General features: G+C 35.1%; 1 long non-coding RNA gene across 2 annotated transcripts; it reads left to right on the forward strand.

Annotated features, from left to right (window-relative positions):
* Positions 1–1119: 1119 nt before the first annotated feature.
* On the forward strand, positions 1120–18089 carry LOC107917094 (uncharacterized). 2 transcript variants are annotated; one of them, XR_005899736.1, is made up of 8 exons: positions 1120–1405; positions 1879–1998; positions 3008–3136; positions 15850–15905; positions 15995–16087; positions 16813–17018; positions 17188–17279; positions 17785–18089. It is a non-coding gene; the product is annotated as an uncharacterized lncRNA (long non-coding RNA). The 2 variants fall into 2 exon arrangements; XR_005899737.1 differs by having other exon boundaries at positions 1140–1405; positions 3008–3140; positions 15783–15905.
* Positions 18090–23409: the final 5320 nt, after the last annotated feature.

Genomic DNA, 23409 nt, shown 5'->3' on the forward strand with positions numbered 1-23409 from the left:
TTTTCTCATGCCCGACACTAAAACCCCTAATTTTTAAAGTCATTGAATATATATCAATAAAAAAACATAATTGTTTAACTTAAACATGATTGTGCTTTAAGCATGATATTAATATATTTTATTTTTATTCAAGTCTCACTTCATTCAATATATGAGCCTAAAATTTTATCTAAGTATGCCCATATTAATAAAAGGCTTAACCTAAACCCAATTTAATATATATATTTATATTATTTTTAATTTAATATTTAATATCCTATATATGTAATTGTATTTAAATTTTTAATTTATATTTATTAAAATTTTATATGTAATTGTATTAGCATTTTTTAATGTTGACATTGTTACTAAAAACATGGTCCCTGGTGAAGCAAGGTTAAAAACACCAGTTAAATCCAATTGTTAGTTGTTAGGATTTTGTCCTTCTTATAATTTACAAAAAAAAAAATAAAATCAAATTATCAGTATAAAACATGTCAAAATTAATTCTTAATGTAAATAAAAAATTAATTAACATTAAAAATTTGGCAATATTTAATAACATAGGTTATTCAATAATTAATTCTTGCCAAATTTGATATTTTCCCTTCTATAAAATGAATAACATAATTAAATTTAAGAACATATTTGTTGTGTTTCCATATTAGTTATTGTGAAAATTAATTCAATCCGACTAATTTTAATTCAAGTTAAAAATAAACTCTTGCTAAAATTTATTCAAGTTAGGAATTAATATGTATTTTTAATTCACATTAAAAATTATTTTTTCCAAAATTAATTAGTTAAATCGGTAATAATACGAAAAAATTATCAAGAAATTAATAATAGTTGTATTGTGTAATTTTCATTTTATGTTTTAGGATATGAAAAATGCATGCCAAATGTCAATTTTTTACGTTGCCGCATCAACAACTTACCATAATTGGTTGAATAGAAGGCAACGAATTAAACTTAAATTGCACCAAATTAAAATTCATGTATACAATTACACATTAAATCAATGTTAATGTATAATTGGATCAAACTTAAATTGCAACCGAATATAGGCCCAAATAGGTGGGACACTATTGGACTGTAGCCCAAGAAGAGTATTTATATTCTTGAAATATGGGCTAGACCTGGGGATAGCAAACAAAATATAATTGTTTTTTCAATTTAAAAAAAATGAAAAACCCAAACCCTAAAATATCTCTGCGGGAGAGCATCAAACATGGAAAGAGTTTTCAAATTTGCCACTATTCGTACCTGAGTCAGTGTTTTTTCCTGTCTTCTTTTCATCTCTTTGTTTCAAAGAGCGGGAAACGAAGAAAAGCCTAAAGTTAGGGGTTTTGTGTTTTTTTCTTCGAGTGATGGCGAATGTAGCAGTGGATAAAGATCAACAATGGCTAATGAATTTCCGTTTAAGGTAAGTCGGAAATCTTAGTAATGCTTTCCTTTTTATTGTGTTTCCATTTATTGTTTTATATATACGTTTTTTTTTATCACAGAAAAAGAAGTTTGAAGTTGTTCAATGTAATGCTACTATAAATAAAGGTTTCTGTATTTGTATTGATTTCAAAATCTTTTTTTGGGGGGGTTATATAATGTTAACTTTCGATGGCGTTCTTTGGTTTGTTCATCTTTGTTTCATTGGAGAGCTGATAGGTGAGTTAGTGTATTTTCTTTATTTTTTATGTTTATTTTATATATAAATTAATATTTGAATCTCACTGTTTTCTGTTTGTTTCTCGGGATTTTGCTTCTCGGTTTTCTTCCTTCCCAAATATCCTTTCTTTTTTCAAAATTTTCTCTTCTTCGTCCTCACACTTTCTGGGATTTTTATTCCGTTGTTATCAGTTTTCTTTATCAACTTTTTTTAATGATTTTATAATATTACAGGAATTGTTGTGTAAATTAGAAAGAGTGGGAGCTTTCAATTGTCATATCGATTCACGCAAACACAATAAGAAGTGAGGAGGAAGTTAACAGAGGTGAAATTTTGTGTTTGTTTTGTAAGAGGTACGTACATTTGTCGACCTTTTTTTTTTCTTTTAGCTGCAGAATTTCTTTACCCATTTAATTAGGCTAATTTGTTGATATATGCCGAAAATTTTGAAATTTATCTATTCATGTCAGAGTAAAAATGCGCCCTATAAGACGCGTTTTCAAGTAAACGGTAACAAATCATCGAATGGTCACAATTCCAACAATCATAGGATTCTAATAACCATATTTTTCCTTATATAAACTCATTCTTTTCTTTACAATTTCCTTCTTTCTTTTTCTAAATTATTTTCCTTTGAAATGTTAGTCTGATACTCGCCTGCTTTGATCGTAATTTTAAAACTTGCTAATGGTAACTAGTTGGTCTGCTGTATGCTAGATTAACAAGAGAAACAATGTTTTTGAAGTATTATTAAATAAACATTGATAGATAACAAATTGCATGATGTTACTTTTAGTGTTACATTTTGAATTTTTTTGTTCATTTTTAATCAATCGTAACTTTTTTTAGGTTTACTTTATAGCGAGATTTTAAGAAGCAAAAGTATCGAGGAAATGGAACCTTAATTGTCAAACTTGTTGAAAAAATAAATAATTCATAAAAAAGTGTATTTAAATAGTAATTTTTAACATAATTCATAAAATATTCAATAAAAAACATTCCAGACGAATTACTTCTAACAAAAGTAACTGACAACTAGTAATCTTTATTTGTATGATTATTGTTTTTGTTTTTCTTTCCTCTAAATATAAGTTGAAAGGGGTTGAGAATATTGTGACCTTTATTTGATATTTGTGAATTGTGACATAGTTTGACTAAAATATTGCAAGGTAGGATTTTAACTTGTATCCTCTAGAAAAGGATTTTACTTGAATTGAACAAAAAAAAAAGAGTTCAAAACATCAATTCTTTGATCTCTTTTCAAGGTACCATTTTACTTGTGTGCTGTGGACCATTTTCTTCAATTTTATGGAGGTTTTTGTCCAAGTATTAGTTAGTTTTATGTGGGTTGTTTTGCTGCAGCTTAAACCAGGTTTGAGCTACTATGCAAAAGATCCACAGGCTGCTGCAAATTCATTAACTTCTCTTCTTGACAAGGCAGAAAGTGTTGTTCCGCTAGATTTACGATCAAAGACTGTTGTGAGAGTTGGGGTATGTAACACCCCGAACCCGAGACCGACACCGGAGTCGAACACGAGGTGTTAACAGACTTTAAACCCTTATAAAAATATTTCCCAGACACTGCCAATCTGCGTACTAGTCGCTTTAAAAAAATCATATCTTGAGTTTCACAACTCGAAAATCAGTTTCGTGATTTTTCCCTGAAACTAGACTCATATGCTCATCTACATATTTTTTTCTAGAATTTTTGGTTGGGCCAATTAGTACAGTTTATTAGTCAAAGTCTCCCATGTTACAGGGATCGACTACCCTGACCTTTGCGCATTACGACTTGGATATCTCCTTGTACAGGGCTCCAATACTGATTCCGTTTGTTTCTATAGAAACTAGACTCAGAGAGGAATCTATACATATATGGCATGACTCCTAATTATCTCTGGTTAATTTATAATGAATTTCCAAAGTCGGAACAGGGAATCCAGAAACCGTTCTGGCCCTATCTCACGAGAACCTGAATATCTCTTAACATACTGTCCGTATGATTGTTTCGTTACTTTCCTATGAAATTAGATTCATCAAGGTTTGTTTACATAATTTATTCACTATTTAATTCCATTCCTACTATTTTTAGTGATTTTCCAAATCTACATCACTGCTGCTGTCAGCATCTGCCCTTAAGGTAGACTTTACCTATTTCATGGTTTCCATGATTCAACTAGCCCTTTTTGCATAAATAGCACAATTTATGAAAGTGATTAACCATTCCCATGGCCAATCCTTGTTAAACATATCCATACCAAATAATTATAACATTATACTCAAACATATATAAGCCATTTTCGCATGGCTATCCAAAATTTATACAAGTCCAAAGGGTCCATGACCCACAACAAACAAACGGGTAATCCTATACATGCCATTTCGAAGTTCAACCAAAATTGTACCAAAGGGGGCTTTGATAGTGTGGGCGACTTCGACTTCAAGATCCCGAGTCCGATAGCTGGAGAACCAAAATCTATAAAACAGAGGAGCAATGAAACGGAGTAAGCAATTTATGCTTAGTAAGTTTTGAGCGAGGAATTCCAGCACAACAAAAGTATAGCATTCATTTAGCTAAACGGATAATTTCATAATGCACAAATTTTTGATATCATACTTGCTTCACATTACTAACCCTTATGTACATACACAAAAGATCAACTTAGCCAAAGGCCGGTAGCTCGTTTATCAACTGAGCGAATACTTACTTGTAAGGGCTCAACTAAATTCAAGCACATACGAAACATACCTCAATGTTGGGATGTTTCTAGAGTATTAACTAGAATTTTTACAGCAAGCTCATTCGTTACCAAATCACGTACCTTCGGAATTTAACCGGATATAGCTCCTCGTTCAAATGCCTTCGGGACATAGCCCGGTTGTAGTAACTCGCACAAATGCCTTCGGGACTTAACCCGGATTTAGTAACTCGCACAAATGCCTTCGGGACTTAACCCGGATTTACCTTCGGGACTTAACCCGGATTTAGTATCTCGCACAAATGCCTTCGGGACTTAACCCGGATTTAGTATCTCGCACAAAGGCCTTCGGATCTTAGTCCGGATATGGTCACTTAGCGCAAAGCCTTCGGGACTTAGCCCGGATATCATTCAAATAACCATGCACATTTAACAATAATTCATGGCACATTCGTATTTCATTTCCATTAGAAAAACTCAAACACAAGACACTTATCATTCTTGCAATTTCGGCTCAATAGCCGCACACAAAGAGCATGATTTTGATTTGCTTAAAACATGATCTAATCAAATCTTAATTTAAGCTCTCTTACTCAAGAACTTACCTCGGATGTTTTCGAACGATTCCGATGGCTATTCGACCACTTTTTCCTTTCCTTTATCGGATTTAGTTCCCCTTTGCTCTTGAGCTTAAGTTCAACAAATTTTAAAATAGTCATTAATCGACTATTCAAGTATTACTTTCAGAATAATATATATTGATTCGACTTTCACACACATAGATTATAGTAAGCTTTATAAAAATCAATAAATAATTCATTAGCAAATTTTCATTAATGTTTACAACAAAATCACATATTCACTACGAGCTGTTTTCCTGAGCAGTAGTCACTAAATTATTTATAACTGGAGCTAAAAAACTCCAAATCACTTGCTGTTAATTTTCCCTGAATATAGACTCGTATATCTTCCATCCATAAAATTTTCAGAATTTTAGGCTTGGCCAATCAATACCAGATTTTTCTTAAAATTTCCCCTGTTTCACTGTTTGACTAATCTGACCACTCTTCACTACAAATCAAATTTCTCATTTTACAGAATTCAAAATGTGTTGTATTTGATCTCATTTGAAACTAGACTCATTAAGGAGTCTAAGCATATAAATTTTATCTTATAATCATTTTTGTACAATTTATAATAATTTTCTAAAAACAGAACAGGGAATCTAGTAGTCATTTTGACTCAGCCCCACAATACTTCAAATATCTCAAGATCGGTAACTCTTTTGTTTTTATAGTTTCTTTTGTAAGAAAATAGACTCTTCAAGCTTTAATGACATAATTCACTCAGCTTCTAATTCAACTCCTACAAATTATGGCGATTTTCCAAAATCACCTTAATGCTGCTGTCCCCAAACAGATTATTACCAAATCAAATACTAACATTAGCATTTCACCTTAATAGCTAGCTTACCAAGCCTTAATTTAACATATACTTCACACATATCACATTCAGCTATATATACATTTATCATATTTCCATTTCAGCATATATAACTAACATTTATTCCGAAATTTTAATATCTAATTGCTTATAAACTTTCTTCGGATGTCGTCGACTAATTGATCGGCTTCTCAACTACCTTCGATTTTCCCCGATCTAAATCCAATTCCTTGGTTTCTTGATCTTAACATATTCAAATAAATCTCATTTTAACATATTTTCATTCAATTTAGTCTAATAACGCATAAATTGGTAAATTACATTTTTACCCCTAATATTTCGCACTTTCACAATTTAGTCTTTATTCCACAAAACACAAAATACACAAAATTTGGTCACACTCCTTAAGGGCCGAATCTTCCTAGTACCCATATAAGTCCATACATTTCATTTATTTCACCTTTGAGTCCTTCAAAAATTTATTTTTGTAATTTAGCCCTAACTACTCAAAATCACCAAAAACTTCAACACAAAGCATATTAATCTTTAACATATCTTTCATTTTTTTTTCATCAACAACTATCAAAAAGCTCAAACACTCATCAATGGCAAAACACAAAATCATCATCAATTCACAAAATTGAACCATGGGTTTTTAGAACTCAAGTCAACTACTAAAACATGCATGCATCTCAAGAACAACATCAAACATACCTTAGTCTAGCAAACCACCATAGCCGATTTTCTCAAGCTCTTCCCCTTCCTTTCTTTCCTCTATTCGGCCAAAGATGTTCAAGAATGAACACATTTTTTTTTTCTTTTGTTTTCTTTCTTCAATTCACGGCAACAAGGGGGGGTATGGATGAGACCTTTTTTTTTTTTCATCACCCTTCCTTTCATTATTTAATTACCATGCTAATTATTTTATTTTTCTTAACATACATCACTAGCATAACATGTTGGTGACATGTTTCCACCCATAGCATGGCCAGCCACTATGCTTTAATTTGGCTAATTTGACATGCAAGGACAAACACTTTCCCACATATATTAATGGGCCACTTGAACACTTGCCTAGCATATTTCTAAATTGTCTCACATAAGTCCCTACTAATAAATTCCACATACACTGACCAAATTAAAGTATGGAACTATCACACAAGCATTTACGCACATCATAAACAAAGAATATAATCTTTAATTATTTATAAGACTCGGTTTTGTGGTCCTGAAACCACTTCCCGACTAGGGTCAATTTTGGGCTGTCACAACTCTCCCCCACTTAAGAAATTTTCGTCCCCGAAAATCTTACCGGTAAATAGGTTTGGGTATCGTTCTTTCATCGAGCTCTCGGTTTCCCAAGTAGCTTCCTCGATCCCGTGTTTGAGCTATAACACCTTCACTAACGGAACCCTTTTGTTTCGCAACTCCTTCATTTCACGAGCTAGGACACGCATCGGCTCTTCTTAATAACTCATATCGGCTTGAATTTCAACCTCTGATGGGCTAATTATGTGCGATGGATCAGATCGATAGCGTCGAAGCATCGAAACATGAAAGACGTCGTGAATCTTTTCAAGCTCAGGGGGCAAAATCAATCTATACGCAACTGGACCAACTCGTTCGGAGATTTCGTACGGCCCAATGAATCTCGGGCTCAACTTGCCCTTACGGCCAAACCTGAGTACCTTTTTCCAAGGCGAAACTTTAAGGAACACTTTATCTCCCACCTGATATTCAATGTCCTTTCGTTTCAAATCCGCATACGATTTCTGACGATCTGTGGCTACCTTCAGACTTTCACGGATTACCTTTACTTTCTGTTCGGCATCTTTAATCAAATTAACTCCGAAAATTTTACTTTCACCGAGCTCGGTCCAAAACAATGGTGTACGGCATTTACGACCGTACAAAGCCTCGTAAGGTGCCATCTTAATACTTGATTGAAAACTATTGTTGTAAGCGAATTCAATCAAAGGTAAATACCGTTCCCATGAACTATTGAACTCGAGGATGCAACATCTCAACATATCCTCAAGTATCTGAATTATCCGCTCGGATTGACCATCGGTTTGGGGGTGAAAAGCAGTGCTAAAATGCAGTTTGGTACCTAAAGCTTCTTGCAATTTCTTCCAAAATCGTGAGGTGAATCTCGGATCTCTATCCTACACGATAGAAATAGGTACCCCGTGTAATCTCACAATCTGAGACACATACAATTCAGCTAGTTTATCCAATGAAAAATCCGTACGTACGGGGATGAAATGAGCCGACTTAGTCAGTCTATCAACAACAACCCAAATCGCATCTTTCTTACTTGTTGACAATGGCAGTCCGGACACAAAGTCCATTGTGACTCGATTCCATTTCCACTCAGGTATCATGATCGGCTGAAGTAATCCTGAAGGCACTTGATGTTCCGCTTTCACTTGTTGACATATTAAACATCTCGAAACAAAGTCGGAGATGTCTCGTTTCATACCATGCCACAAAAACTGACGTTTCAAATCGTTGTACATTTTTGTACTCCCCGGGTGAATTGACATTCGGCTACAATGGGCTTCGTTCAGAATCATCGAAATGAGTTCCGAATTCCTTGGAACATACAAACGACTTCTGAACCTCAAACAATCATCATCATCAATTTGAAACTCCGATTCCTTGTTCGGAACACACTCAGCCCGTTTTGCAACCAATTCATCATCGACTTTCTGAGCTTCACGAATTTGATGAGTCAATAATGGTTTGGCTTTTAATTCAGCTACTAACACATTATCAGGTAGAACAGACAAGTGTACATTCATCGCTCGCAAAGCAAACAGTGATTTCCGGCTTAAGGCGTCCGCAACCACATTAGCCTTTCCCGGGTGGTAATCAATGACAAGCTCGTAATCTTTCAACAACTCAAGCCAACGTCTTTGTCGCAGATTCAAGTCTCGCTGAGTCATCAAATATTTGAGACTTTTGTGATCCGAAAATACATGGCACTTCTCACCAAACAAATAATGTCGCCATATTTTCAAAGCAAATACGATGGCAGCTAGTTCGAGATCATGGGTCGGATAATTTCTCTCGTGTGGCTTCAATTGTCTCGACGCATAGGCCACCACTCAACCTTCTTGCATCAATACGCAACCCAACCCAATTAGGGATGCGTCACTAAATGACAAACTCTTTGCCTGATTCGGGTTGCACTAAAATTGGAGCTTTAGTCAAATGAGTTTTCAGTTGATCGAAACTTTTCTGACATTTCTCCGTCCATTCGAACTTAACATCCTTTTGAAGTAGCTTCGTCATTGGTGTGTCTATCATCGAGAAACCTTGAACAAATCGTCGGTAATAACCGGCGAGTCCCAAAAAGCTCCGAACCACAGTAATATTTCTTGGAGGTTTCCAGTTAAGTATGGCTGAAATTTTGTTCGGGTCAACTTGAATACCCGATGCGGATACCACATGACCCAAGAAGCTAACCTCTCTTAACCAGAACTCACACTTACTGAACTTAGCATATAACTGCTTATCCCGCAAAATTTGTAACACTAGCCTCAGATGCTCAGCATGTTCGGTCTCATCTCTTGAATAGACCAAGATGTCATCAATGAACACAACTACAAATCGATCCAAATATGGTCTGAAGATCCGATTCATCAAATCCATAAATACCGCAGGGGCATTAGTGAGCCCAAACGGCATCACTAAGAATTCGTAGTGACCATATCTCGTTCTGAAGGCAGTTTTGGGTATGTCCGAATCCCGAATTCGCAACTGATAATAGCCCGATCTCAAATCTATTTTTGAGAACACTGTGGCTCCCTTCAGTTGGTCGAACAAATCATCGATGCGCGGCAACGGATATTTGTTCTTTATCGTCACTTTATTCAGTTGACGATAGTCAATGCACAACCTCATGGTTCTGTCCTTCTTTTTCACGAACAATACTGGTGCACCCCAATGTGAGAAACTTGGTCGAGCGGAACCTCTATCCGTCAATTCTTGCAACTGAGCTTTCAACTCCTTTTAACTCGATTGGTGCCATACGATACGGAGCTATCGAAATCGGCGTAGTCCCAGGTACAAGCTCAATACCAAAATCTACCTCCCGAACAGGTGGTAAACCCGGCAATTCTTCAGGAAAAACATCCGGGTATTCACAAACCACCGGCACAGATTCGGGTTTCTTTTCTAATTCTTTGTCATCAAGTACATACGCAAGGTATGCTTCGCATCCTTTTCTTACATATTTCTGGGCCAACATTGCTGATATTACAGCTGGCAACCCTTCCAAGTCCGTAGACTCAACTCGGATTACTTCGTTATTTGCGCACCTCAAATCAATAGTCTTGCTTTTGCAATTCACAACCGCATCATGCGCGGTCAGCCAATCCAAACCAAGAATAACATCAAATTCATCAAACGGCAAAAGCATCAAGTCCGCCGGAAAACAAGAACCTCGAACTACTAGGGGACATCTCTTACACACTTTGTCGACAAGCACGTAACGACCCAAGGGATTTGACACCCGAATTACGAACTCAGTAGACTCAACAGGTAAAGTCTTACTGGATGCTAAGGTTTCACATATGTAAGAATGAGTAGAACCGGGGTCAATCAAAGCAATTACATTAGTATCAAAGAGAGTAAAAGTACCGGTAATAACATCAGGCGAAGAAGCATCCTCGCGGGCACGTATAGCATAAGCTCTAGCAGGCGCACGAGCCTCGGATCTGGTCGTAGCATCTCTAGATCCTCTCTGACCACCACCAGCATTGCCCGTATTTCCAGATGGTCTACCTCGAGTAGTAGTAGCACCCGGTTTCCCACTCTGATTTACATTCTGTTCAGACAACCTCGGGCAATCTTTAATGAAGTGGTCAACTGATCCGCACTTGTAGCAGGAGCGGTCAGGGAATCTACAACTCCCCGAATGCCATTTACCGCAATATCGACATTTCGTTCTGCCTCGACGTTCATTCCCAACACTGGCGACCGAAGTGCCTCGAGTACCCACAGGGGGTCGATCACGATCTCGTCTAAAAAGGCCCGAAGTGCCTCTAGACCAGCCCACATCATCTCGAAATTTCTTCGATGCCTGTTGAGGTGACTTTCCCGAGGATCTTTTACGAAACTCTCCAGTTCCCTCATCAACTTTTTGTTTTTCTTTTCTAAGCTCTTCGGCTTTACAAGCTCGCTCGACAAGTACTATGAACTCTCGTATTTCAAGAACACCAATGAACATTTTTATATCTTCATTCAGGCCATCCTCGAAGCGTTTACACATAATAGCCTCGGACGAAACACATTCCCGAGCGTATCTACTAAGTCTAACAAATTTTCGCTCGTAATCAGTTACTGATATAGAGCCTTGCTTAAGCTCAAGAAATTCCTTCCGTTTTTGATCAACAAATCTCTGACTGATATACTTTTTCCGAAACTCAGTTTGGAAAAACTCCCAAGTTACTTGCTCTCGGGGCACAACAGAAGTCAGAGTACTCCACCAATAGTAGGCAGAATCGCGTAGCAAGGAGATAGTACACTTTAGGCATTCATCGGGTGTACAAGATAGCTCATCGAGTACCCGGATAGTGTTGTCCAACCAGAATTCAGCTTGCTCGGCATCGTCGCTATCCGTAGCCTTAAATTCAGTAGCCCCATGTTTTCGGATTCTGTCAACTGGGGGCTTATTTGACCTTATTTGGTCAGTTACCGGAGGTATTGTAGGTGCGGGGGTTGTATTAGTCGGGAATGGAGGTTGTGGAACAGCCGTATTAGTTCTAATGTATTGGTTGAACCAATCATTCATCACGCTATAGAAAGCTTGTCTAGCTTCATCGTTCGGGTTACTAGCATTAGGTTGAGAGTCCGCCGGCGCTGTCCCTTGTGCGGGAGCAGGCGCTACACTCTCAAGATCATCAGCTACCGCTCGGTCGGGATCGGGATCCATTACTATAAATAAACACATTTGCAAATGTCAGAAATCACCACACTATCAAATAATCACATAAAATGGCATGTATAGCTAGACCCAACGCATTACGGTAGTCCTAGAATCGACTAAACCATAGCTCTGATACCAATCAAATGTAACACCCCGAACCCGAGACCGACACCGGAGTCGAACACGAGGTGTTAATAGACTTTAAACCCTTATAAAAATATTTCCCAGACACTTCCAATCTGCGTACTAGTCGCTTTAAAATAATCATATCTTGAGTTTCACAACTCAAAAATCAGTTTCGTGATTTTTCCCTGAAACTAGACTCATATGCTCATCTACATATTTTTTTCTAGAATTTTTGGTTGGGCCAATTAGTACAGTTTATTAGTCAAATTCTCCCATGTTACAGGGATCGACTACCCTGACCTTTGCGCATTACGACTTGGATATCTCCTTGTACAGGGCTCCAATACTGATTCCGTTTGTTTCTATAGAAACTAGACTCAGAGAGGAATCTATACATATATGGCATGACTCCTAATTATCTCTGGTTAATTTATAATGAATTTCCAAAGTCGGAACAGGGAATCCAGAAACCGTTCTGGCCCTATCTCACGAGAACCTGAATATCTCTTAACATACTGTCCGTATGATTGTTTCGTTACTTTCCTATGAAAGTAGATTCATCAAGGTTTGTTTACATAATTTATTCACTATTTAATTCCATTCCTACTATTTTTAGTGATTTTCCAAATCTACATCACTGCTGCTGTCAGCATCTGCCTTAAGGTAGACTTTACCTATTTCATGGTTTCCATGATTCAACTAGCCCTTTTTGCATAAATAGCACAATTTATGAAAGTGATTAACCATTCCCATGGCCAATCCTTGTTAAACATATCCATACCAAATAATTATAACATTATACTCAAACATATATAAGCCATTTTCGCATGGCTATCCAAAATTTATACAAGTCCAAAGGGTCCATGACCCACAACAAACAAACGGGTAATCCTATACATGCCATTTCGAAGTTCAACCAAAATTGTACCAAAGGGGCTTTGATAGTGTGGGCGACTTCGACTTCAAGATCCCGAGTCCGATAGCTGGAGAACCAAAATCTATAAAACAGAGGAGCAATGAAACGGAGTAAGCAATTTATGCTTAGTAAGTTTTGAGCGAGGAATTCCAGCACAACAAAAGTATAGCATTCATTTAGCTAAACGGATAATTTCATAATGCACAAATTTTTGATATCATACTTGCTTCACATTACTAACCCTTATGTACATACACAAAAGATCAACTTAGCCAAAGGCCGGTAGCTCGTTTATCAACTGAGCGAATACTTACTTGTAAGGGCTCAACTAAATTCAAGCACATACGAAACATACCTCAATGTTGGGATGTTTCTAGAGTATTAACTAGAATTTTTACAGCAAGCTCATTCGTTACCAAATCACGTACCTTCGGAATTTAACCGGATATAGCTCCTCGTTCAAATGCCTTCGGGACATAGCCCGGTTGTAGTAACTCGCACAAATGCCTTCGGGACTTAACCCGGATTTAGTAACTCGCACAAATGCCTTCGGGACTTAACCCGGATTTACCTTCGGGACTTAACTCGGATTTAGTATCTCGCACAAATGCCTTCGGGACTTAACCCGGATTTAGTATCTCGCACAAAGGCCTTCGGATCTTAGTCCGGATATGGTCACTTAGCGCAAAGCCTTCGGGACTTAGCCCGGATATCATTCAAATAACCATGCACATTTAACAATAATTCATGGCACATTCGTATTTCATTTTCATTAGAAAAACTCAAACACAAGACACTTATCATTCTTGCAATTTCGGCTCAATAGCCGCACACAAAGAGCATGATTTTGATTTGCTTAAAACATGATCTAATCAAATCTTAATTTAAGCTCTCTTACTCAAGAACTTACCTCGGATGTTTTCGAACGATTCCGATGGCTATTCGACCACTTTTTCCTTTCCTTTATCGGATTTAGTTCCCCTTTGCTCTTGAGCTTAAGTTCAACAAATTTTAAAATAGTCATTAATCGACTATTCAAGTATTACTTTCAGAATAATATATATTGATTCGACTTTCACACACATAGATTATAGTAAGCTTTATAAAAATCAATAAATAATTCATTAGCAAATTTTCATTAATGTTTACAACAAAATCACATATTCACTACGAGCTGTTTTCCTGAGCAGTAGTCACTAAATTATTTATAACTGGAGCTAAAAAACTCCAAATCACTTGCCGTTAATTTTCCCTGAATATAGACTCATATATCTTCCATCCATAAAATTTTCAGAATTTTAGGCTTGGCCAATCAATACCAGATTTTTCTTAAAGTTTCCTCTGTTTCACTGTTTGACTAATCTGACCACTCTTCACTACGAATCAAATTTCTCATTTTACAGAATTCAAAATGTGTTGTATTTGATCTCATTTGAAACTAGACTCATTAAGGAGTCTAAGCATATAAATTTTATCTTATAATCATTTTTGTACAATTTATAATAATTTTCTAAAAATAGAACAGGGAATCTAGTAGTCATTTTGACTCAGCCCCACAATACTTCAAATATCTCAAGATCGGTAACTCTTTTGTTTTTATAGTTTCTTTTGTAAGAAAATAGACTCTTCAAGCTTTAATGACATAATTCACTCAGCTTCTAATTCAACTCCTACAAATTATGGCGATTTTCCAAAATCACCTTACTGCTGCTGTCCCAAACAGATTATTACCAAATCAAATACTAACATTAGCATTTCACCTTAATAGCTAGCTTACCAAGCCTTAATTTAACATATAATTCACACATATCACATTCAGCTATATATACATTTATCATATTTCCATTTCAGCATATATAACTAACATTTATTCCGAAATTTTAATATCTAATTGCTTATAAACTTTCTTCGGATGTCGTCGACTAATTGATCGGCTTCTCAACTACCTTCGATTTTCCCCGATCTAAATCCAATTCCTTGGTTTCTTGATCTTAACATATTCAAATAAATCTCATTTTAACATATTTTCATTCAATTTAGTCTAATAACGCATAAATTGGTAAATTACATTTTTACCCCTAATATTTCGCACTTTCACAATTTAGTCTTTATTCCACAAAACACAAAATACACAAAATTTGGTCACACTCCTTAAGGGCCGAATCTTCCTAGTACCCATATAAGTCCATACATTTCATTTATTTCACCTTTGAGTCCTTCAAAAATTTATTTTTGTAATTTAGCCCTAACTACTCAAAATCACCAAAAACTTCAACACAAAGCATATTAATCTTTAACATATCTTTCATTTTTTTTTCATCAACAACTATCAAAAGCTCAAACACTCATCAATGGCAAAACACAAAATCATCATCAATTCACAAAATTGAACCATGGGTTTTTAGAACTCAAGTCAACTACTAAAACATGCATGCATCTCAAGAACAACATCAAACATACCTTAGTCTAGCAAACCACCATAGCCGATTTTCTCAAGCTCTTCCCCTTCCTTTCTTTCCTCTATTCGGCCAAAGATGTTCAAGAATGAACACATTTTTTTTTCTTTTGTTTTCTTTCTTCAATTCACGGCAACAAGGGGGGTATGGATGAGACCTTTTTTTTTTCATCACCCTTCCTTTCATTATTTAATTACCATGCTAATTATTTTATTTTTCTTAACATACATCACTAGCATAACATGTTGGTGACATGTTTCCACCCATAGCATGGCCAGCCACTATGCTTTAATTTGACTAATTTGACATGCAAGGACAAACACTTTCCCACATATATTAATGGGCCACTTGAACACTTGCCTAGCATATTTCTAAATTGTCTCACATAAGTCCCTACTAATAAATTCCACATACACTGACCAAATTAAAGTATGAAACTATCACACAAGCATTTACGCACATCATAAACACAGAATATAATCTTTAATTATTTATAAGACTCGGTTTTGTGGTCCTGAAACCACTTCCCGACTAGGGTCAATTTTGGGCTGTCACAGGGTAGGTATTACGTTCATGCGTTATGCATTCTAAGCCTTTTAATTTGCTGAACAATGGGGCTATCTGTGTAGGCAACTGCTGGTCTGAGGGCATTAGGAGGCGAGGCATTTGATAAAATTTGCAATCGGTAATTTTATTTTCGGATACATGTTTGTTATGGCCACAGCATTTACTTTACCATTTACTCAAGCTAGTGCAATTTAAATATGTATTTAGGTTAGGGAACTTTTGAGAAGTAGAAGCACCCTTAAATCCGAGGCAAATGGGGTCAAAATTCTGGACGGCTCTGAAGAAGGTTCTTATGAGTGGGTATGATATGCTGAATTTTCTTGTACTTTTATACTTTGCTTTTACTTTGCATACTGTAACTGGGGTTAGAGTATCTTGGCGTCCCTATATTATAGCTAAAATGCAATTTAATCCTTGTATTATAGAACCGAGTAATTTAATCTTTAAACATTTGATATAGGCGAAAACAAGTAAAATTGATAACAATATTGATGTAAAATTATTTAAATGCTGATGTGGACTTTTCTTCTCAAATCTTACATAGTACATGAGTTGTACATGAGTTGAAATCCGACAATATGTATGTTCTTAATTGAAAAAATGTTGCTACTTCAGTTCCATCTAGAGATCAATATTTTTGTCAGATTTCGGGGGTCTATGCTAGCTTTTAGATGGTTTCCCGTTAACATTGCTATCAATTTTACTTATTTCTCCAATGTCAAACATGGAAAAGATTGAAGGACTCAATTCTGTAATATAGTGGATTAAATTGTACTTTTGACTAAGTACAAGGACTGCTTGATATTTTAATCTTATAACTGGTCAACATGATCAGTCTTGCTTGAGATGCTTTCATGGTGGTGCCGGAGCCAATTGGAGAATCCGAGGGGTTTCTCTGGGGTAACTTAGGGAAACTAGAATAAAGTATTTACGTGCTGTTAGGGCTAGGATCCGTTGTAATTTTTCCTACTGATGGAGCCAATGGACCTAATTTGGACTTTCTTAACCTCCATCTTCTTTTATAGGTGACAATAAATTACCTACTAGGGAATTTGGGAAGGACATATCAAGACACAGTTGGCATAGTTGATCTTGGTGGTAGATCTGTTCAAATGGCGTATGCCATCTCCAAGAATGCTGCTTCAAGAGCTCCAAGTTTACCAGCTGGACAGGACAATTATGTAAATGAAATGTATCTCAAGGGATCAAAATATTACCTCTATGTACACAGGTACCCTGCATTTTAACAAATAGGATTCTGTTAATGATTTGAAATTGAATATAAAGAGAAATCTTAATGGCTTGTGATTCCTTAAGCAGTCTTATCAGACAGGTCTCTATTCAGTCATTTGTATAATCTTTATATTTTAGTTATATACTTATGGCTTTCTTGTGTATAGTTATTTGCACTATGGCTTACTGGCAGCTCGAGCAGAAATTTTGAAGGCCACTGAAGATTCTGGCAACCCTTGCATCTTGGAGGGTTTTGATGGTATGTTTGAATTTCTTTGGTTGCAACCAACACTATAAAGTGCTGCTTTTTTTAAATATATATATATGTGTGTGTGTGTATTTGGGCTGCAAATGGCAGGCACGGTTTATGAATTCAGTAACTAAGTTTATAGCTACGACGACTGAAAATGTGGTAATTGTCTGTATTTGCTTCCTACTGCTAACTGTATTCATCTCTCTATTCTAAAACTTTGAATGCACTGAATAATGGAATAGTTCGAATATTACCGGATTTAAGAGAAATTAATGTTTCTTTAACAATTATATTTGTTTGTTTGTTTTCATTTAATAGAAATTAATGCTTTGGATTTAGTCTAAAATCTCTCATTTCACCTTTTCTCACACTGTTGCTTAAATTTACTGCTGCAGCCTTGAGGAATCCCCAATCCCATCTCCATCACTCTTCATGCATTAATTCCTATAGCAATATCAATGGTGGCAAGTTTAATTGACACATGACTTCTTTTGAACTGTTTGTTTTTCAGGTTGACCAGCTAATTGGAAAAGATCATCTTTTCAAACACAGTATTATTATTTTGATCAAGGCCTGGTGCTATTACGAGAGCCGGATCCTTGGTGCACACCATGGCTTGATTTCTACATATGCATTAGAAACAATGATTTTATATATCATTAATGTCTTTCATTCATCCTTATTTTGTTCTATTTGTATTTTGTTAAATTTCTGGTGTAGTATGATAAGTGCGGTATTTTGTTTGGCGGGATGTATTTATATCATAGATTATTCTTCTTCTCAATATTTTGATAATGAATTTTAATTTTTTTATAATTTTTAGGACTTTTACAATATTTTATAATATTTTATTTTTTTTTAATTTTTATGACCTTTAGCGGCGTTTTTTGGAAAAACGCCGCTAAAGGTCCTGACCTTTGGCGGCGTTTGTGGGAAAAGCGCCGCTAAAGGTCATGACCTTTAGCGGCGTTGTTTTTAAATAAACGCCGCAAAATTTAGCGGCGCCATCTATAGCGACGTTTTTTGCGGCGCTTGCAAAAACGCCGCTAATAGTTTTAGTGGCGCTTAAAAGCGACGCTAAAGGCCTAAAAAAACGCCGCTAAAAGTCAGTTTTGCTGTAGTGGATGCTCATGTGAGCCATATAACAGGAAGCTTATCCGGGCTAAATCAGGAAACATATAAGAGTTTAGAACAAGAAGATCATTGAGCTTAATAGGTAACTCTGAAGAGCTATTATCAGGGAGCTCCGGATAGCCATATAATAGGATGTTCAAGTGGGCCATGTCAAAAAGCTCACAAAGAGCTTATATTAGGACGCTCATAAAGAGCTGCGGTAGTTTGCAACACATGCAGGATCACTACCGATTAGGATGCTCGCAGGAACCATGTATCATGAAGCTTGAGAGGGCTTATAACATGATGCTCATAAGAGCTATGATGTGTCCGCAACATATGCAAGACCACAACCAATCGGGAAATCTTGTATCCATCAAATTTCATTATTCAAACGGGACTTATCATGTATCAGGCTTTGTCAGATATAAGATTTATTTCATATTCATGACAAAGATACAATTCATATACATATTATTCAATTTAAAACATATAAATACACAATCTAGGTTGTATGAACTTACCTTGTCACTTGTTCATATAAAGAAATCTACTGATCTGACACTTTTTCTTTTCCTCGATCTAACTTCATATTTGAGTTATCCAGATCTATATAAATGAGTTTAACGTCAATTTAATCCATTCCATATTCAATTCAATTCACATCCTAGGAAAAATTACCATTTTGCCCCTATACTTTTCATAAATGACGATTTCGTCCCTAGACTCGAAAAATGAAATTCATGCAATTTAATCCTTATTCCAAGCCTAACCAATTTTTACATATAACATTTACAACACATATATTTCATAAAAATTAGAAATTTTCCATGAATTTTACATCTTTACAATTTAGTCCCTAAATTACAATTTTATGAAAATTCACATTACAAAAGTTGTTTATCTGTCAACAACCTTTCATTTTCTACCATTAATTTCAAATTTTCAGCATATTCATCCATGGAAAAATTTTAATACTTAATATCTTTTTAAATATATCCCCAAAGTAGATAGATTATGTTATTCCGATTTTAAAAATATAAAAATTACTAAAAACGTGACATGATTACTTACCTAATTAAACTTGCTTGATTTTCTTTCTCTTTCCTAGGGTTTCCATAGAAAATTTGGGGAAAATGATGAAATAAGATGATATTAGGCTATTATCATCTTTATTTATTCCAAATTCCAATTTAGTCATTTTCTTATTCTAATTTTCCATAGATGATTCATCATAAATATCCACTAACTCCATTTAATGGTCTAATTACCATATAAGGACCTCAAGTTTTGAATTCCATAGCTATTTGATACTTATAGCTACTAGAACTCAACTTTTTTATTTTATGCATTTTGGTCTTTTTTATAATTAAACATGAAATCGGTAAAATTTTCTTATAAAAAATTTCATACGTTTTTCCTGTCATGATGCAGATCATGCAATAATTTTAAAATAAATTTTCTTTCTAACTCGAAATTTGTGGTACCGAAACCACTATTCTAATTTCATTGAAAACGGGTTGTTACATAGTACAACTTTCATGTTGTGGATCTGCGATGTGTTAGAGGTTAGGTTGGGAGTTAACGGAGAGTCACTCCGGTGGCTAATGTGGTACGCCAAATTCAGGTCAAACTTACTTGGCCGAGTTTGGGGTGTTACTCTAGTCAGTCACATCTATGTCTTTATTTTCTAGGAGTCATCCGCTTTGATACCCAAGACAAAGAATCTCCCCAATTGGACTTGATAAACGACATATTAGTCTCTCAATCGATTTTCTCATTTTCGATTGGACTAAGGACATGTTTAGGTTTGTCTACTAATACAAGTTATCTTTCCATATTATAATCCGACCATGTAATACCACTTAGTATTAGTTTAAACATTGGACAACCAATTAGCAACATTTGCTTCCAGTTTCCTTTGCATACAAAAACCATATGAGGATAATATAAAAAATATTAATGTAATTCATGAATAGTTTTATTAACCAATCTATTTGGAAAATTACAAGTGTACTTAGACAAAAATACTACACTTAGGGCATCAGATCCAACACTTACCATTACACTCAAACACTTGTAGGTAACGAAAGAATTTTTACTTAGAACTTTTTCACTTGGGTAAAAATGGCTAAAAATATATGAGGACTTTATAACCATTACAAGTCTTAAAAAGCTTCCAGAACACGCTATGAAAACACCCAATAAGTATTGAACACCTGGCACAACCAAATGACACAATGTTAGGTAATGATTAGTAACACTTCCCTATGGTATGTTGTAACCCACAAACATAAATGTCGGTATGCTCATGTGCGAAAAGTAGAACAATTCAGGCCACGTGTATTCCTCATATGCAAACGCCTGACGATTCAAATTTAAAAAATCAAATATCAACCCTTAGGAGCAAAGGTCACATGGCAACGTCTAAAAAAATGTCACTTTATAACCTCCTTTTCGATTTGAAGGATAATTGTTATACCCCTACACCTCGAATACACCTCTTGGGCTCCAACTCTTTGGAACCAATCTTAGGAACCATCTTTCATGGCGGTCCTCTCAAAACAATTCATCATAATCACTTCGCAGAAAATCCCCTCGGAACAACTACTCAAATACTAAACCATGTGAAGGCCCACTCTATAACCGTCATTTATGATGCCAATTGCCACATCCCATTTGAAGTGATTGACATTGTATCTAGTTGCCACCCTAGTTGTCTTACTTAGGCTTGACTTTGCAAAGTAATTGATTAACTTGCCCCACAGTCTCCTATTATATGATGACATTTGACACATTGGGATAGAAATTGATAGTATATAAATCTTTAGCACTCATACACAAGGGCTTCTATGTCTGTGTGTGTGTATGTGTGCCCTTCTCCCCTAACTCTCTGACTAATCAATTAGTCTCAGACCACCTTACATGGTAACTCTCTGCCTTGCATTAAGTTAGGGGAGCCTTAATACACCACTGTCTCCTATCCTTGTTTGATCATTCATCAACACTCTCCAAAAAATCAAAGACTTCTTCTTCACCTAAATCAACCACTAGCCACCTTCGATAACTCCCATCGTCGTCTTCTCGAGCAAAAGAAACTCACCAAGCAAAAGAAACTCACCAAACATTTTCCCTTATTCTTCTTGTTCTCTTCTTCCTTTTTTTCTATCACTACATCAAACCATAGTGCATCACAAGTTCTAGTTTGGTCATCATGTATCAATAACAACTACCCTCTCTTTGCCTTTGCATACAGTCTTCCTGCTCAAGCCGCGTTGACATCCCACACGACTTAGCCCAGGTTTCCATCAAAGTTAGCCTCACTTACACCCCAAAATGTCAAACTGCTTAACAACCAACATAATGGTAGGCAAGAGCCATTATAGTTAAGGTTATCAATAATGCTTTATATATGATTTGTAGGCTTGATGAAATTCGTGGTGGGAACCGTTATTGATGATCATGGACCAGACAATTTTGGTTTAGCTGGATTATTTTTGTTTATGGTGTTCTTTCTTCTTATTATTATTACTTTATAAGGGAGGTTATTTCTACTTTATCTTATTTTCTTGTAAGAGATGTATGTAATGTAATATTATATTTGTGCCATAAATATTTTAGCATAAAATGGATGAAATCCATGAATTAATTTTCTATTAATTGTTTTTAAATTTATTTTTAATTAATTATTTAGAAAATTAATTTATTAATATTATCAATTAATGTAAAATTACATTTTAAAAATTTAAAATTATTTTACAAGTGTTTTTTTTTAGTTTTTAGCATCGAGAGCAAATTACCATAATGTTTAAACATTTAGAGCTAATTCTTTTAGAATCATGATCAAATTAACATAATGTATAAATGTTGAGGGTTAAATTTGTTATTATTTCAATTTTAAATTTGATATATTATCTTTCCATTAGTCATTTACAAAAACTGAACCAAAAAAGATAAAGTCAAATAGTTAAGTGACAATTTTATAATTTTTTTATAGTTGGATGACAAAAAAAAATACTAATAATTGGGTGACTACTAATATAGTTTAGTCTTGTTTTTTTCTCAAAGATAAAATTTTAAGCATTACAAGCTAACTATATAATATCAAACGGTCAAATTTTATTCAAAATAATAATAACTTTAAAAAAGTGTCGAAAATGAGGCATGCTTTATTCCCCCGCAACATGTCTCGTGAATCAATCAAAGTGTGTAACGCCCCCACGCCCGAGACCATCACCGGAGTCGAGCTTGAGGGGTTACCGAACATAATTTATCAATTTAAGAACTTCAAATCATTTGTTTCTACATTCACAGCTTTCTAGCTACTCGCGTCACAGTTACAAGAAAAATCATATCTCGAGTTATGAAACTCGATATCAAGATCTGTAAATTTTCCCTAAATATAGACTCATATATATATTTAATAATTTTTTTCTAGAATTTTTGGTTGGGCCAATTAGTACAGTTTATTAGTTAAAGTCTCCCCTGTTTCAGGGTTTGACTGCTCTGACATATGTGTATTACGAATCAGATATCTCTCTATACAGAATTTCAATGACTACAAGGTTTATTTTTCTTACAACTAGACCCAATAAGGAATCTTTACATATAAATAAAAACTTCTAATTATTTTTTAAAATTTATTATGAATTTTTAAAGTCAGAACAGGGGATCCAGAAATCACTCTGGCCCTGTTTCACAAAAGTTCAAATATCTCATAAAATATAATTTATATGCCTGTTTTGTTCAATCCACATGAAAATAGACTCATTAAGCTTCAATTTCATAACTTACTCATTATTTAGTTCCATTTATACTATTTTTAGTGATTTTTCAAATTCATGTCATTGCTGCAGCAATATTCTGTTTTAAGGCAAGTTTCATCTTTCCATGAATTTTTATGAACTAGATAACCTATTAAACGTCCATAATATCAAACATGATCTAAATTAGCCATCACCATGACTTATCAATATCAAACATTTTCTCAACCAAACATGGCCATATCATAAAATTATTTACA

The sequence above is a fragment of the Gossypium hirsutum genome, chromosome A08 (assembly GCF_007990345.1).
Source record: "Gossypium hirsutum isolate 1008001.06 chromosome A08, Gossypium_hirsutum_v2.1, whole genome shotgun sequence".
Taxonomy (NCBI): Eukaryota; Viridiplantae; Streptophyta; class Magnoliopsida; order Malvales; family Malvaceae; genus Gossypium; species Gossypium hirsutum.